The sequence below is a fragment of the Loxodonta africana genome, chromosome 24 (genome assembly GCF_030014295.1).
Source record: "Loxodonta africana isolate mLoxAfr1 chromosome 24, mLoxAfr1.hap2, whole genome shotgun sequence".
NCBI classification, from domain to species: domain Eukaryota; kingdom Metazoa; phylum Chordata; class Mammalia; order Proboscidea; family Elephantidae; genus Loxodonta; species Loxodonta africana.
In genome coordinates, this window is record NC_087365.1 from 55,618,680 (window position 1) to 55,637,528 (window position 18,849).

An 18,849-nucleotide genomic window follows, 5' to 3' on the forward strand; every position below is an offset into this window, starting at 1 on the left:
CAGGAGTGAAAAGGAATAAAATCACCCCTCCCATGAAAGAAAAAGAGGGAGAGACAGACAGACGGAGGGAGGGAGGAAGAGCAGCCTACAAAAATGAACACATCTTTCTGAATTCAACACAAGGTGTGACCCTTCTTCCCAAGAAAATGCAAAGCACAGCAATGGCCAAAACAATGACGTTAATTAGAACAATACTTAGCAGCTATTGTGTGCCAGACAGTGTTGAAATGCTAGCTAAACAGTCACCTCACTTTTGAAAATTGGGCTTACATCCTGTTTCCATTTTATTTCTTTTTATTATTAGAGAAATTTTCAAACATCTACAAAAGTAGAGATGGCCCTATGACCCACCCTTTACCTGGCACCCATCACCGTTTCAACAGTCACCCGTCTTTCTCTTCCATCCCCCCTTCACCCTGAGTATGTGAAAACAAACTCCAAACTTCACATCATTTCACCCATAGATACTTCCACGTTTGCCTCTAACGGGTAAAGACTTGTTTGTTTGCATGTTACTCTAACCAGCTAACCCCAACACCAACATCTACTGCCCTGTCTCTTTTCCTTTTTGTATCCGGCCAGAGAAAGACCTGAAAAGTTAAACTGAAAACTTGGCAAGCACGGTAAGATATTTAAATAAATGTCTTCCCAGGGCCCTGTTCCTCAAAGGTAGTCCCTGGAACACAGCTAGGCATCACCTGAGGGCTTGTTCAAAATGCAGAATCTCAGGCCCCATCTAGAAATGGAATTGCCAGCTACTAAAAACCCCAGGTGATTTTAGGTGAAGGAGCCCTTGTGAGACAGTGGTTAAGCACTGGGCTCCTAACCAAAAGTGTAGCGGTTTGAACCCACCACCTATTCCGCGGGAGAAAGATGTGGTGATTTGCTTCCATAAAGATTTACAGACTTGGAAATGTTATGGGGCACTTCTACTCTGTCCTATTGGGTGGCTATGTGTTGGAATTGACTCGATGGCAACGGGTTTGGCTTTGGGTGATCTTGGTTGGGTGGAAGTTTGAGGCTCACCACCTAGACTTCGTAGAATGTAATGGTCAGTCCACTCTGGATGTGCCCACTCGAGCCGGCTTGCTTCCTCTTGAAATCTAGATCTTCCTGGCTGGTACGGGTTTCGTCTTCAGGTCCTTCCAGAAACAGAGATCCCACCACCCAGTAGCCTGAGGCCCTTGGGGCCAGACAAGGTGGCTGCTGTTCTGAGGCTCCCGTTCTAGTTGGCGAGACAGAAAATAAACAAGTAAATACAGTGTACTTATGTACCTGCACTGAAGAGTGTACCTGTATACTTCTGTATGTCCTAGAAACAAAATAATTGCAAGTCCTGATTGAGGTCAAAGTGAGTCCTTCCCTGACCACCTTAGTTAAATGGCACCAGCTCCTGACACTTCCTTCCCTGGCTCCCCAGGGCCACACCTCCCGCTTCTCGCTGTGCTTCTCCAGGTAGTCCTGGTGCCCAGATGCTAAGCCAGGTCCCAGCTAGGACATGAGCTCCATGGGCACAGGGACCCTTGCCTGTTTTGCCCACTGCTATATCCCATGCTCGGGAAACCCTGGTGGTGTAGTGGTTAAGTGCTACGGCTGCTAACCTACAGGCCGGCAGTTCAAATCCGCCCGGTGCTCCTTGGAAACTGTGGGGCAGTTCTACCCTGTCCTATAGGGTTACTACGAGTCGGAATCGACTCGACGGCAATGGGTTTGTTTTTTTTTTATATCCCATGCTCAGTAAACCAAAACCAGTTGCTGTCGAGTCAGCTTCGACTCATGGCGACCCCACGTGTGTCAGAGTAGAACTGTGCTCCACAGGGTTTTCAATGACTGATTTTTCAAAAGTAGATCGCCAGGCCTTTCTTCTGAAGCACCTCTGGGTAGACTCGAACCTTCGACCTGAGCACATTAGCTGTTTGCACCACCTAGCGCATGTTGGTGTTGATTCCAACTCATGTGTGTAGAGTAGAACTGCTCCATAGGGTTTTCAAGGCTGTGACCTTTTGGAAGCAGATCGCCAGTCCTGTCTTCCGAGGCACCCCTGGGTGGGTTTGAATTGCCAGCCTTTTGGCTAGTAATCGAGCACTTAACTGTCTTGCTACCAGGGCTCCTACCCAGAGCATAGTAGGCATATAATAAATATTTGTTGAATGAAAGTCTACTCTAGTGTTTCAATGAGCACACCTAATACGTACTATGTGTATGTGAGTCAGCTATGTATTCTTTAAACTATGTGATTCCTACCAAAGGGAGAGTACCTAAGAGGAAAGAGGCTGTTACAAATAACCCATTAACTGAGAATATAATTCACCTGACCCTTGACTGGTGCCTCAGCCTGCCCTTCGGGCTGGGAGCCTAAGCTACCACACTCTGTCTTTCAGAAAAAGCGGAAGGAGCCCTGGGCCAGAGCCACGGGTGAATCACCTGACTCTATGCCCTTGTGGCCATCCTCTGGGTCACTCTCTGGATTTCCATTTTCTTAACCCAAGGGCTCAGCAGGTGGGCGTGGCTTTGTCTGTCCCTTCTAGACCGAAAAGTGTTCTCATCCTCAGTGTCTTTAGTATACAGACCTACAGTTTCCCAGCACGCATCTCTACACTTGGAGTAATCCCACTCAAAACTGAAATAAGATTGAGGTGGGGGGGAAGAGTTTCTGAAACCATGAAGGCTGGATGAACCCCTGAAACTATTGCCATAAGATAATCATTAAACCTTAAACCAAAAATATCCCCCAAAGTCTTCTGAAAACCAAACAACAGTTTAGCTTAACTAGTGAAAAATATCAACCTTGAGCATTATTCTCTTTTAAGACCTATCTGTGTGGGATCAAATGGACAACAACTCGAAAGATTAGATAGGAACTTTAGGCGGCAGCGGGTTTATGTTAATGGGGGAGGAACAACTTGGAAAAGGCAGGAGAGAATGGTGCCCAACTCAGAGAATGTCATCAATGTCACTGAACTGTATATGTGGATACGGTCGAATTGGGTGTGTATGTTTTGCTGTGTATATTCTCAACAACAACAACAAAATAAATAAAAAAGGATTTTTGGGGGCAAATTGAGAGTGGTGGAGGGTTGGGGGTTGGAGAAAAACAAAGAACTTCTAAAACTCTTCTGGAAGTAACAGCAGCGAGATGAGGCAGGTATGGAAACAAGGCTGAGAGCTTGAATTGTCCAGCTCGGTTTGGGCATAGGAATGACTGTTTGACCGAGAAAGAGGACAAGGTCTAGCCACAGGCCCGTCCTAGAAGGGGAGTTAGGAAATGATAAAGTGTCATTTCAAATTAGAGGGATTTTCACATCAACTCTTTTGGGGCCATAGGCTTCCCTCTCAACCTCAAACACAAACACACACCTCACACTTCCATATATGCTAAAGGCCCAAACCTCACAAGCAAATGAGAAAGCTTGAAACAATAGAGGTGAAAAGATAAACGCAAGGAAACGCCTCCTGGGCAAATAGCATGAACGGGTACTTCATGGGAGAAGAAATACAAGCATTCAAGAAATACAAGCTGTCAAGGAAATTATGAGCCCAAGAGACAGAAAGGGGCACATAAATCAGACTACATCAGCCTGAGACCAGAAGAACTAGATGGTGCCTGCCTACTACTGACTGCCCTGACAGGGAACACAACAGAGAAACCCTGAGGGAGCAGGAGAACAATGGGTTGCAGACCTCAAATTCTTGGAAAAAGACTAGACTTAATGGTTTGACTGAGACTAGAGGGACTCTGGAGGTTATGGTCCCCAGACCTTCTGTTAGCCCAAGATTTGGAACCATTCCTGAAGCCAACTCTTCAGACAGGGATTGGACTGGACTGTAAGACAGAAAATGATACTGGTGAGGAGCGAGCTTCTTGGCTCAAGTAGACACATGAGACTAGGTGGGCAGCTCCTGTCTAGAGGCGAGATGAGAAGGCAGAAGGGGACAGGAGCTGGCTGAATAGTCATGGGGAATACAGGGTAGAGAGGAGGAGTGTGCTGTCTCAGTGGGAAAGCAACTAGGAGTCCATAGCGAGGTGTGTATAACTTTTTGTATGAGACACTGGCTTGATTTGTAAACTTTCACTTAAAGCACAATAAAAATAAATAAATACAAGCTGTCAATCACCATCCTATTTCCATCATCAGATGGGCATAGATGTCTGAGGGCCAACATTCACTGTCCTGCCAGGGAGGACAGGGGCCCTCCTTTGCACTGTGTGTGTGTGTGTGTGTATGTGTGTGTGTGTGTGTGTGGTGGGGGGGAATCTAATTACATTGGTCAGAACATTTTAGAAGCTCAATGTAGCATTAGCTACATACCCTTCGACACCTTCACTTCCGGCTTTACCCTACACCACATACCTGCATGTTTCTGTTAAGTCCTACAGATTCCTTAGAGGGTTGATCCAGGAGATTCCATAGTATCAAAAAACCAGAGAAGCAAACCCTTTGCCACTGAGTTGATTCCAACTCATGGCGACCCTGTGTGTCACAAAGTAAACGGCTCCATAGGGTTTTCTTGGCTGTAATCTTATGAAATTAGGTCACCGGGCCTTTCTCCCACAGAGCTGCTAGGTGGGTTCAAGCTGCCAACCTATAGATTGGTTGTTGTCGTTAATTCCAACTCAAGGTGACCCCGTGTTACACAGTAGAACTTCCCTAAAGAGATTTCTTGGCTATAATCTTTGCAGAAGCAGATCACCAGGTCTTTCTCTCGCAGAGCCAGTGGGTGGATTTGAACTGCCAACCTTTCAGTTAGCAGCCGAGCACTTAACTGTTTGTGCCACCAGGGCTCATTTTTAATAGAAGATTAAAAAAGAGAAAGAACCAAACCTGTTGCTGTCAAGTCGATTCCTGCTCATAGTGACTCCATGCATTACAGAGTAGAATTGTGCTCCATAGTCTTCAAGGCTATGTGACAATTTGGAAGGTCTTTGCCAGGCCTTTCTTCCAAGGCAACTCTGGGCAGGTTCGAGCTGCCAACCTTTCGGCTGGGGTGCTTAACACTGTCCTGGGTTTTGCTTGGGCCACAGGCTATATACTAAAAAGTAACTCAACTAGGCAGGGTAATGGTTTAGTGTTAAACAGGCAGTTCAGCACCCGGTGCTGGATTCTCACCTGAGCTACCTGCCTGGTCCTGAAGGACAAGTCAATGAACATCTTTGTGCCAGGGACCCTCGAGTGCCTTGGGGAAGTCACCTCTACAGACAGAGAGGACTGCCAGCACCTCTAGGGTGGACACCCTAGAACACCACATCCCCTTCTGTCCTACCCCTTTCCTTTCCTTTGTAGCAATACCTGTGGGGCCCTAGGTATTCATTTGGGGCTGTTCATCCAGGCCCTGTGAGAGCAGAGCCTTTGTCACTTCTGTTTCCCTGTGTCCCCAGCCAGACCTGGAGCCCAACTGGGGCTCAGGCTGACTCTGTAGCTTCCACCACCCAGGTAGCTCCAGAAAAGCACCTTGTTTACCAAACACCCACTGGGTCCAAATGCTCTCTGATACATCAGGTCACAGCCCTGATCTGATGTAAGGGGGGTTTCCCTGGGGTGTGGCCTGCATCACCTTTTATCTTACAAGAGATAAAAAGGAGAAAGGTGAGCAGGGAGAGGGGGACCTACTACTGCAGGATAGGTTTGTGGACTGAAGGACTAGGCTCTGGACCCCACCTGGGAGCTCCACCCCAGGAGTGGCTCCTGGTCCCCCATGGCTTTGCACCCCTTCCCCTCCCCAGCCCCCTGCTGCCTCTACCATCTATTCTCTGTCCTTCAGACCCTTAGGATTCTGCCTCTCTCCTCCAGCAAGCCTTCGCACCCCAGACCTTGGCTCCCTCTGTTTCTGTAGCATTCCTGACCTCTGTAATGAGGGTTTTATGGTCATTGAACAACAAGATAAACATATTTAATGTCACTGAGCTACATGTGTCAAGGTTGTTGCAATGGCAGATGTTTTGCTACCTATGTATTTACCACAATTTAAAAAATGTATTAAGGAGCCCTGGTGGTCCAGCTGTTAAGTGTTCAGCTGCTAACGGAAAGGTTGGCGGTTTGAACCTACCTACCCAGTCGCTCTGCGGGAGAAAGACCTGGCGATCTGCTCCCATAAAGATTCCATCCCATTGCCATCGAGTCAATTCCGACTCATAACGACCCTATAGGGCAGAGTAGGATTGCCCCAAAAGGTTTCCAAGGCTGTCATCTTTACAGAAGCAGATTGCCACATCTTTCTCTTGGAGCAGGTGGTGGGTTCAAACTGCTGATCTTTCGGTTACCAGCTGAGCACTTAACCACTGAGCCACCAGGGCTCCTTTCGTAATGATGACAGCCTAGGAAACCCTGTGGGACAGTTCTACTCCGTCACATGGGCTCACTATGAGTTGAAATCGACTCAAGGGTACCCAACAACAACATAGAAAGAAACGATAGACAAGCAAACAACTCCGCAAGAACCGTAGCATATTGCATTTAGAGACAATCAAACCCTGCTATTAAAAAATGTATCAAAAAAAAGAAGATGGTATTATGCAACTTTGGTACATACACACAATGGAGTATTACACAACAATAAAGAGCAATGGTGAATCTGCGGAGCATCTCATAACATGGATGAATCTGCAGAACATTACGCTGAGTGAAGTAAGTCAATCACAAAAGGACAAATATTGTATGAGAACACTACTGTAATACTCATGAAAAGGTTTATATACAAAAAGAAACAATCTTTGATCCTTAGGAGGAGGGGAGGTGGGATGGAAAAACACTTAGTAGACAATAGATAAGTGGTAACTTTGGAGAAGGGTAAGACAGTACACAACACCAGGGAAGCCAGCACAACTTGTATAAGGCAAGGCCATGGTAGCTCCATAGACACAGCCAAACTCCCTGAGGGACTGAATTGCTGGGCTGAGGGCTATGGGGACCATGGTCTCAGGGAACATCTAGCTCAACTGACATAACATAGTTTATAAAGAATATGTTCTACATTCTACTTTGGTGAGTAGCATCTGGGGTCTTAAAAGCCTGTAAACGGCCATCTAGGATACTCCACTGGTCTCACCTCTTTGGGAGCAAGAAAGAATGAAGAAAACTAAAGATACAAGGGAAAGATTAGTCCAAAGGACTAATGGACCACATCTACCATGGCCTCCACCAGACTGAGCCCAGTACAATGAGATGGTGCCCAGCTACCACCACTGACTACCCTGACAGGGATCACAACAGAGGGTCTCGGACAGAGCTGGAAAAAAAATGTAGAACAAAATTCTAACTCAAAAAGAAAGATCAGACTTACTGGCCTGACAGAGACTGGAGACACCCTGAGAGTATGAACCCCCAGACACCCTTTCAGCTCAGTAATGAGGTCACTCCTGAGGTTCACCCTTCAGCCAAAGATTGAACAGGCCCATGGAACAAAACAAGACTAAAGCGGGGCACCAGCCCGTGGGCAGGGACTTGAGGGCAGGAGGGATCAGGAAAGCTGGTAATAGGGAGCCCAGGGTTGAGAAGGGAGAGTGTTGACATGTCATGGGGTTGTTAATGAATGTCATGGAACAATGTGTGTACTGTTTGATGAGAAACTAGTTTGTTCTGTAAAACTTCATCTAAAATACAATTAAAAAAAAAAGATGGCATTAGTGTGTTTACCAGCGGTTGTCTCCCACTGGTGAGGGTAAGCCTCCACCCCAGGGATTTTGGTCTCCTGCACCCCCCGGACTTGGCCAGGCTGCCTGTACCTCCTGGTGGCAGCTCTGCGTCTCCATACATGCATCGCCTGTGATGACTGCATTAGTGTGTGTGCCGAGCGTGGTCTCCCACTGGTGAGGGTAAGCCCCTGAGGATTGGGATTTGTCAGAAGGTGGTCGCCAGGCCTTTCTTCCAAGTTGCCCCTGGTTGAACTCGAACCTCTAACCTTTTATTTCTTTATTGTACTTTAGATGAAGGTTTACAGAACAAACTAGTTTCTCCTCAAACCAGCTTTCCTGTTCCCTCCTGCCTTCCAGTCCCTGCCCTTGGGCTGGTGCGCCCCGTTAGTCTTGTTTAAGTCCATGGGCCTGTTCAATCTTTGGCTGAACCTCAGGAGTGACCTCATTACTGAGCTGAAAGCGTGTCCGGGGGTTCATACTCTCAGGGTTTCTCCAGTCTCTGTCAGGCCAGCAAGGCTGGTTTTTCTTTTTGAGTTAGAATTTTGTTCTACATTTCTCTCCAGCTCTGTCCAGGATCCTCCATTGTGATCCCTGTCAGAGCAATCAGTGGTGGTAGCCGGGCACCATCTCATTGTACTGGACTCCGTCTGGTGGAGGCCGTGGTAGATATGGTGAACCTCTAACCTTTTAGTTAGCAGCCAAGCACGTTAACCATTTACACCACCCAGGGACTCCCAAGCAGGTATGTACATTTGTCAAAATTCTTCAAGCTGTACACTTAATTGCGTATTTTATTGGATATAAATTGACTTCAGTAAACATGATTTTAAAAGTTAATAAAAGAAAAAGTATATATGGTAAGGGCTAATATTTGGAAGGAGCCCTGGTGGCGCAGTGATTAAGAGCTCAGCTGCTAACCAAAAGGTAAGCAATTTGAATCCACCAGCTGCTCCTTGGAAACCCTATGGGGCTGTTTCACTTTGTCCTGTAGGGTTCGCTATGAGTCAGAATCAACTCCATGGAAACAGGTCTGGAGTTTTGGTAATGTTTGGAAACCATTGTGATCCTTACCCTTAGGAAGGACACCTAAGAGGAGAGATGGACTGATTCAAGCCACTTGTACCTGACGAGAGACTGCACCTGACCCTCAGTGTCTGTTCAACCTCACCTCAGGGCTGGGAGCCTGGGCGCTGCCCAACCCTCGCCTTGAGCTGTGTGCTGCGGAAGAAGCCCTAGGCCAGGGCTAGAGCTGAGTCACTTGAGGACTCTATGCCCTTGTGGCCATCCTCCGGGCCACCCTTGTAGATTTTGACTTGTTAACCCAGGGTCTATCTCCACCTCTGCATTGTTGACATTTTGGACCAGATAATTCTCTGTGGTGGGGGCTGTCCCGTGCATGGTAGGATGTTAAGCACTCGGCTGCTAACCAAAAGGTTGGCAGTTCGAACCCACCCAGCTGCTCCTCAGGAGAAAGATCGGCAATCTGCTTCCATAAAGATCGAAAAAAAGAAATTACAGTCAAGAAAACCCTATGGGGCAGTTCTACGCTGTCACATGGGGTTGCCATGAATTGGAATCCTCTCAACAGTAACAGGTTAATAGGCATAGGTTCACCCGTGTTTCTGCAGGCCTCATAACATCTCCTATAGCCTCACCCCGGCAGCCCCAGGCCCTACACAGCCTGTGAACATGTTTCCTTTGGGCCACAGGCTATTTTAAAAGACAATGCAACTTGTCAGGGTGTGGGTTTAGCCTCAGACAGGCAGGTCAGTGCCTAGCGTCTCACTTGCCCATTTTTGCTCCCTGCCTGGCCCTGAAGGGCAAGTTACTAAGCCGCTGTCTTCCAAAACCTACAGTGAAACTTGCGAAAGCCGGAACCTGTGTAAGCCGGAAACCTGCCAGAGAAGGAAAACTCAAATATTTTCTACTAAACTGAGCGATAGAAAAGTGGTAACACTGCACCCTGTCAGAGGCAGAAAACTTTCCAGACCTGGAAAGACAAGGGAGTCCCGTGGAGCTCCAGCTCTTACAGATTTCACTGGATTAAATGAATGAATGTAAGGACGACTTCGGTCTCTTCTCATTTGCTGATTAACCTGTGAGCTAATTAACCTGTGAGCTCCTGACTTGGCCAAGAGGCCTAAGAGTCAACAAGGGCTGATGAGAGAGGCAGGAATGTAGCTGAGCTTGGCATGGGAGCGCCTAACCCTAGGAGTGTGGGGGCTTGCTCATGGCTCGTGAGACACTCGGTGGGCCTGAGAAATAGGATTCAGCCTCGGACAGAGACAGCAGCCTAAGCTACTTTGTAAAGAAAATAACAATAATAATATTAATTAATACTTTTGTAACATTTATATTTACCAGGCACTGTTTTAAACACTTCATAACATTATCTCATTTAATTCTCAATCCTAAGAAATAGGCAGGTCCCTGGGTAGTACAAATGCTAAAAGTCGGTGGTTCAAACATCCGCAGGTGCTGTGGAAGAAAGGCCTGGTGATCTGCTCCCATAAAGATTACAGCCAAGAAAGCTCCGTGGAGAAGTTTGACTCTGTAACACATAGGGTCGCCATGAGTTGGAATCGACTCAACAATGGGTCTTTTTTTTTTTTTTTTTTGGTATGAGATAGGCCCTATTGTTATCTCCATTTTGCAGGTGAAAACTCTTGGCACTTCCGTAATGTAGCTGCGGAGTCGGGATTTAGACAGGACTGTCTGGCCCCTGATCCCCTGCCCTTAACCACACGAGTAGGAGAAGGGAACGTGGTGCATCCTAGGAAAGCCTTCCAGCTTCAAGGGCAACTCTAACAGGACATTTAGGGCATTTGGCTCTTCTAGTGTCTGGCACTTAGTTGCTAACTGAAAGGTCAGGCTCGAATCCACCAACGGCTCCACGGAAGAAAGATGTGGCAGTCCGCTTCTGTAAAGATTCCAGCCAAATCCATTGCAGTCAAGTCGATTCCAACTCATAACGACCCTATAGAGTAGAACTGCCCCATAGGGTTTCCAAGGAGCGGGTGGTGGATTTGAACTGCCAACTTTTTGGTTAGCAACTGACCTTAATCACCGCACCACCAGGGCTTGGAAACCTTATGGGGCAGTTCTACTCTGTCTTATAGGGTCATTATGAGTTGGAATCAACTCCACGGCAACGGGTTTGGGTTTGGGCTTAGTGTCTGGTGTTCTGTTCTGCCCCCTGCCTGGTGCCTCTCTCTAGAATAGGCTGTAGCTCCCAGTGCCTTGCCAGCCATATTGGAGCTCAAGGCAAAGAAAAAACATGCATTGAGTACACGTGTGGAAACATCCTCCCAAGTGGAAAAAGTTAGTAGAAGCTGCTCTGCAATCAACACACTTAACTCTGTATCAAGCCCCTTATTGCCCGGTCTGTTCACACATCACTGTCAGCCCTCAAAAAACCCCAGGTGTCATGGAAGGAGAGGGGGGCTCGGGACTTTGGGTGATTGGAATTAACACAGGGGCGTGAAACACACTATGGACTGTCTTTCCTTAAAGTTTTGATATTTTGTTTATCCTGGATTTCTTTTGCATTAATTTAATTTTTAAGACACATTGCATTAAAACATTGTCTTGATTACTGAGTTTTTGGTGCCCTTGTAAATTTTGCACTCTCACTGGAATCCCAGTCCTGGCAGTTAAGTTACCCCCTTGTCGTCTTTGAGGCTGTTCTTTCTCCTGGCGTTCATCAAAAGTCACATGGGGCGCACAGGTGGTCCAGGGCAGCCGAGACAAGAAATAGGTGTCCCGCTTGTTTGGATGGATGGGGCTGGGGAAGCCCTAATTTCTGGTAATGACCTCTTGTTCCTGAGTAAAATTTCACCCTTGAATGGTTACTGGTAGATAAACCTACTACTCACATTTTCTGCACTTTCTGAGCTGTGGTACTGATAAGTACTGTGTACTGTGATGCCCTTCATGGAACATGGAACAGATACGGCCCACTCTAAATCAAACCAATAACAATTTTATGTGCAGCAAGTGCAATGTTTGTTTCGTATTCCATGTGTATTTTTGGAAAGCTCAGTAAAATAGTTTATGGCTCAAGTGTAACCAGGAAGCGTGATGTACCTCCTGGGCCCTGGTACCGATATGGACCACGTTTGCCATGTACTTCATAGGACATGGTACCAAAACTACCAACAATGATTCAGCAGCCATTCCATTAGAGAAAAAACATGGCATCACCAAAGAATTAAAAAAAAAAAAAAAGTTCACCCATGAAAGGGTTAAAATGAGATTTATAATCTAATCCTTTGGGGGAGGAAGGGAGATGGGTGGAGGAAGGAGGGAGACAGACAGGAAAAACCAATCAAATTCTTAAGAGTTCTTAAAAAAAAAAAAAAGAAAGAAAGAATGCTTGAGTTAACAAGATAAACTTCCTTGCCTCCTCTTCTCCTTTTTCCCAAACCCATATAAATTATAGGATTTTTATAGCATGTTGTTTACATGAATGAAAAATTCTTTCTTTAAAAGAAAACAAGGCAAAGGTCTAAATGAGTGAGCAGTTCTGAGTAGAGCAGGTTGGTCATTTAAAAGACCAGTTTGTGATAAGATGAAAAGCAAGTCTTTCCAATACAAAAAGGTTTACTAGACCTAGACAATAAAAACAGAATCCCTTCATTTATGCAGTTATGTTTTGAATCATGCAGATTTCAGGCACTATATACAGTTTCTACCTAAACAGTTGGCAGTTCAAACCCACCAGTGGCTCCTCGGAAGAAAAGACCTGGCTATCTGCTCCTGGAAAGTTTACAGCCGAGGAAACCCTATGGGGCAGTTCTACTCTGTCACGTGAGGTCACTGAGAGTCAAAAATCAACTCAATAGCACTGAAGAACAACAAAAACAACAACATACACAGCTTCAGAGTCTTACATAGGAACAAGGGAATCCATAATTTCACACTTGTGTTTATAGTAATAATTTATGCAGTGGTTTTCAAACTCCATCGTGCCCCAGAATCACCTGGCGGGCTAGTTAAAAACACAGATCGTGGCTCCATTCCCAGAGTTTCTGATCCAGTGGGTCTGGGATGAGGCCTAAGAGTTTGAAGGCTACCTAACAAGTTGTCAGGTGATGCTGATGATGCTAGTCCTGGGACCTCATTTTGGGAACCACTGTTTTATTCTACGTCCGGGATTGTAATGGATAACAACCCATCATTGGATAAGTTAGAGAAGTGTTCTGCATCTTCTTTGAACATATCTAAGTTTCTTTTGAAAAGGAAGTATTGGTACAAGAAATTTCCAATTCTTGGTATTAGAGACTAAAAATTTTGTGTGGGGGGATGGGATATTATATATACATAAATTGTTGGGTGCCGCTGAGTTGATTCTGACTTATAGCAACCATAGATGACAGAATAAAACTCACAGCAACCCTATAGGATAGAGAACTGTCCCATAGGGTTTCCTAGCCTGTAATCTTTACAGGAGAAGATTCCTAGGTATTTTCTCCCATGGAGTAGCTAGCTGGTGGTTGGGTCAAACAGATGACCTTTCAGATAGCAGCTAAGTGCTTAATCATTGCACCACCAGGGCTCCATTATATGTCCCTGGGTGACACCAATCATTAACATGCTTGACTGCTAACCAAAAGGCTGGAGGTTCGAGTCCACCCCGAGGCATCTTGGAAGAAAGGCCTGGTGATCTACTTCTGAAAATCAGCCTCTGAAAACCCTATGAAATGGATATCGATTTCCAGCTCTCTTTAACACCAGGTACAGCCACAGAAAAATTTTAGAGAAGACTGAGTATCAGCAACAGAAAAATTTTAGAAAAAACGGTATCAGCAACAGAAAAATTTTATAAAAGACTATTTTCTAAAATTTTTCTCTTGCTGTGCCTGGTACTAAAGAGAGTTGGAAACTGATACTCATTTCATATGTATATAAAACCAGCTGTTGTGGACTTGATTCCAACTCACGGCATCCCTGACTCATGCGACCCCATGTGTGTCAGAGTAGAACACTGCTCCACAGGGTTTTCAGAGGCTGATTTTCAGAAGTAGATCACCAGGCCTTTCTTCCAAGATGCCTCGGGGTGGACTCGAACCTCCAGCTTTTTGGTTAGCAGTCAAGCATGTTAATCATTGGTGTCACCCAGGGACATACATATGGAACCCTGGTGGTGCAATGATTAAGCACTTAGCTGCTATCCGAAAGGTCATCTGTTTGACCCCACCACCAGCTACTCCATGGGAGAAAATACCTAGGAATCTTCTCCTGTGAGGATTACAGTCTAGGAAACCCTATGGGACAGTTCTACTCTATCCTATAGGGTCACTATGAGTTCTACTCTCTTATCTCTGGTCACTGTGTCTGCTGTTAAAGACAGTTTGGAAAGAATAATATATTTTTCTTTTTGGTTTTGGTTTTAAATTTGGTGTTGATTTTTGCTGGTTAGGATTGCCCTCTGGATCCCGGGGTTGCCATGGTGACACTCTGGCCTCTCTGTTGTCATTTTTGGGCCAGAGCCCCACTGACATGAGTTCTTACATGCCGAACTCAGGAGCTTGGCACGGGGTCTGGGAAGCCAAGGCTGGTGAGCCACGCAAGGAGGATGCCAAGCAAACGAAGATATTGCAGACTGACTGACTGACTGGTAGGACTCTAAAAAGTGGGCCGAGGAGAATGGGACTAAGCAGCTAGCCTCGAGCTGAGAGTTCTCCACAGGGGTGCCTGGTTCACCGAGACTGCCTCCAAAAGGCACATTGGGGAAGGGGTGATCTTGCCCAGGCACCAACTTTCCATACTCTTGTATTGCGGCAGTACACGGCACTCCACTTTTTAAGTAAAAATAACACATTTTGACGTTAACGGAGGTTATTCCTTTTTTTTCTTTTTTTTAAATTATAGAAGATGCAATCGCAGCAGCAGCAACACAGGCCAAGAGACATATAACAATAGAAATAAAAAAATCTTTTTGGATTAAATTTTGCATTAAAATCAAAGTGCTAACAGTAATTAGTGTGTTCATTTGAAAAAAATGTTAATTGCACCCCACCCCCCTCAAAAAAAAAAAAAAAACCTCAGAACAAAACCCCCAACCCCTAAGGAAGTGAAAAGTCAGGTTTCTCTCCACACATCGCCTCCCCACCCCATCCTATTGCCTGGGCATAAAAAACAAAACAAAACAACCATTGCCATGGGGCGGATTCAGGCTCGGAGCGACCCTACAGGACAACGTGAAACTGCCCCATAGGGTTTCCAAGGCTGCGATCTTTAAGGAAGCGGACTGCCACATTTTCCTCCCGCAGAGCTGCTGGTGGGTTCGAACCACTGGCTTCTAAGCGCCCACCTTTCATTTAGCAGCGGAGCGGGTAGCCAGCTCCCTATTGCCTGGACATAAAAAAAAAAAAAAAAAGCTACTGTTAAAATCTGGCCTGGGTCCTCTTAGCTATTTACACAGCAGGATGATTCTGCATGGCATGTACTGTTGCTCTGAGAATAGAAAAATATGAATGATCAAAATCCTAGTGACATCTTCAGCTAGGACAGATTTTCCCCGCATTTTTATATTTGTCCTATTCTTTGCCCAGACATGTGCCCAGGAGTGACTGTTTACTCCACCCCTTAATGCTAAAGTGTGGCTGTGCTTAAATCATTTTTTTTTGAAGTTGTGTTTTGAGTACTGTAAAAATCTCCACTTCTGTGTAAAAATCTCTGGGTCCATTTTAAAAACCGTGCCTTTGAAGTTGGCTGGGGATCTGAGGAACTCGGGGAGAGTTTACCAGTAGGTGGGAGTGGAAACATACCGTTTTCTTCCCACTTCTTATTTTTTTCTTTTGCTAACGTCTATGCCAGAAGTCTTGGGTCAGCTTCCAACTCACTTTCCTCGGAAAGAGGCTTTGGGGCTGCCTGGCTGGTTTTGTGAAAAACCATCAAGTACCCATGTCATAAGCGGCAGTTTTAGTACAAGTCTGATTTCTCCTGCCTGGCCGGCTGGTCACAGTTGGGTTCCATGATATTTAAACTGGTAGGACAGTCTGTGTTTAGTCTTCCTAAGGACACTGTATCTTACGGGGCTCTCAGCGGAGTGTGTGTGTGTGTATATATATATAATTAACTCAGGTACTTTGCCTCTTGGCTTAAATTAAATAGCCAAGGTGCAAACAAATCTCTGGCGCTCAACAAGACTCCCAACCACCCCACTCCTCCTCCCCACCCCCCTGGTATTTGCTGCTCCTGATCCACCTTTCCCTGGGCCTCCACACTTGCAGGTGCGAGAAGTCAGATCGAAGGTAGAAATGGCTGCGAGAATTCACGGAAACGGTAATAAATCTGGTTTTGGAGACTACCCCAACCCAGTGCCGCCTAGTCGGGAGACTAAGTACTTAAAAATATCCTTTCTCAGCAAGACGTAGCCTACAATTAAAATAATTCCGTGAAGAAAGGAGCCCTAAGTACTCCTTGCGTTTTGCACACACCTAAAAGGGGAAGACCCCTTTCCACTGGTTTTCAGAGGGGAGGAGAAGAGGGTGGCCAGGACCTTGCAGGTAAGTCTTCCAAACGCGATAGCTGGTTAAGGCTGTGAGTAGTCGCCCCTCCCCCCTCCCGTTTACATGAAATAAGCGCTCCAAGCATTTCACCGCACGCGGCGCGGCCCTTGGGGGGAGTTCCTTCAAGTAAGAGCAATCCCTGCGTTGCTCCTACCTTAAACGTTTGGCGAGCTGGCAACATGAATCTCCAGCACCTAAGGGTGAGAAGACAGGCATTGGGGTGGAGGGCCGATGCGATCCCAGCGACTGGGAGGGCGGTAAGGCGGGCGGGAAGGCTGGTGCCCCCTGGGTGGGATGGCGCCGGTGCGGGGTGCAGGGTGGCTCCGGGACGCAGTTCTGGCCTCTTTCTCAGTTCTGGGGCAGGAGAGTCGGAGTAGCCAAGGACCTGCCACAGTGGGCCTCCGCCTCGCCTGACGGCGACCAGATAAATGAGTCAAAGCTGCCGGGCTTGGCCAGCCCGGGGGTGCATGGTTGTGTAGGACACCGAGCAGAGAAGCCTCGGGGGACGCTGGTCTCCCACCTGCGCTCGGAGCGCTTAGGCTGCCTATGGATGGGCTCGGGGATGTTGGTGGAAAGGTGACAGGCGTTCTGCAGGCATCTATCTTCCCGCAGCGAAGTGTGGCCTCTGGCGAGCGAGGGTCCTCCAGGGCAGAGGAAGGAAAGTCAGGCATGTCTCTAACGGGTCCCCGAGGGCCGCTAGGAAGGTGGCCCTGCGTGCTAGGCAACTCTGTGGCTGTGCGCTATGCAATGCGGCCGGCGGGTGCAAAGTTAGAGACAAAACCCGGGCATCTGCGCTAGGCGAACTCTCTGCAAATGGGCACCAGGAGTAGACCACGGCCGGAGATCGAGCCCAGGCCTCGTTCGGCAGCTTGGGAATCCACAGGCCGCCCTCCGTTCCGCGCCTCTCTTTTGCCCATTTGGAAAAGGCAGATGTTTGCGACGAAGAACTAAAAGCCGGTTCACGCACAGTGCCGGGCGCAGCGCGGCGCGAAGAGAAGCCAGCAGTAACGAGTTGGTGTTGAGTTCTAGGCTTGGGCCGGAGGCGTCTACTTGCGCTGTGGCGGCCTTGCGTACCGTTTAAAACTGTTATTATTATTGTAGATTGGCTGTGGACTGGTGCATGGCGCCCCAGGATGTGCGCCTTGGCGGGCTTAGACCGTTCTAGGTGATTTTTGACGCAAATGTCTGCCCAGTGGGTGCTAGTGCGTGAAGGGAGGGCGTGGGGTGGAGGGTGGGGCGTGTGAACGTACCCCTCTCCCCACCGCACTGTTACAGGCCTTGGCCTTCTCAGCCCTGCACGGCCCTCGGGAGCCCACCACTTACAGCCGGCCCTACCCGAGCTCGCGCCGCTCAGAGGGCAGGAGCGACAGCCAGCGCGGGCGCGGCCTCGGCGAGGGCGCTCGGGGGCCTCCACCTGCTGCTCGGGCGCCCCTCCCTGGGGCTGACGAAGAGCCGCGGGCCAGGCACAATCCCGCTCTACCCGCCCGGCCGCCTTCCTGGCCTGGGGTGGGGGTGGGAGCGGCGGCGGACTCCGCCTGGGGCAACCAGTAGTGTTTCCAGAGGTACCCGACCTCGCGCTTCCTTGGAGGTGGCGCACAGTCCGGGCGCTGCTGCCTTTGCAGACGCCTTGTCGCCTCCTGTCTGGCGTCTGGGGCCATCCTGGGGCTCAGGTGCGGGCTGCGGGCGTGGGTCCCGGGCCGGCGCGCGCGCTGTCAGGCTCCCTAGGGGGCGGCAGAGGCGAGCTTCCGAGGAGTGGAGGGAGGCTACCCCGGGACCCCTAAGTCCTGCTTGCAGTTAGTCAGGCAGCTGCGAGGCCTCCAGGGTCCAGAGGGGGCACCCTTCCCCTGGCGCTGGTTGCCTAAGGGCGCCGCCAAGCAGTCCCACGCGGTTTTCCGGCGGGCGAGGGGCGGGGGATTTGGGGTCTGTCTAAGGTACCCTAGTCCGTAGGCCCCCTGCACCCGGCTGAGCGAGAAACTGAGCTGAAAGCTTGACAGAGGCTTCCAGAACCCCCAACAGGACGCGCTTGCCTGGGTTCCTCGTACGCATGCAGCGCTACCTCTCTGGTGCAGCGTTCTCGCGCGGGGCAAGCACCCCATCGAGAGAGCAGAGGTCGCCCTCCACCCGGCGCGTGGCCAGTGGAGAGGAGGCAGCTCTGTGGCCCAAGACGCCGCCTTAGGAATGAATGGACTTTGACCAGCGATTCTGAAGCCTCTAGGCTCCTGGGCCTCCCCGATCCGAGGCATGCAGACCCTCCGGGCCCATCAGCACCCTTCCGCCTTGGACGCCCCCGGGCGAGGAGAATCTCCATCCCTGCGGGTGGCTCCGGCGAACGCAGCTGCGGGAAGGAAGGAAGAACAGCCAGGGCCTGGGGTGGGGGTGGCACGCTCCTGCCTGGGGGAGAGTGTTGGCACGGAGGAGTCTACTTGTCCAGCCGCACCCCAGACTGGCTTCCAACCTGGGGCGAGAGGGCCCAACGTGGAGAGAAGCTCCGCGCCGGGGTCCGGGGATCTGGGGCACCCAAAGGCGGCCTCACAGCCTCTTGAGGAGAGCAGGGGCCCCAGTCTTACAAGTCTGGGGTGCGAGCGTGCCTGCGGCAGCGGGGTCTAATTCTCTCATTGCACAGCGCCTTCCCCTTCCCTTCGGAGCCAGCCCCCCAAACCAGTAGCGCCGCTTCTGCGGTTGTTTATTTTGCCTCCAGGCCCG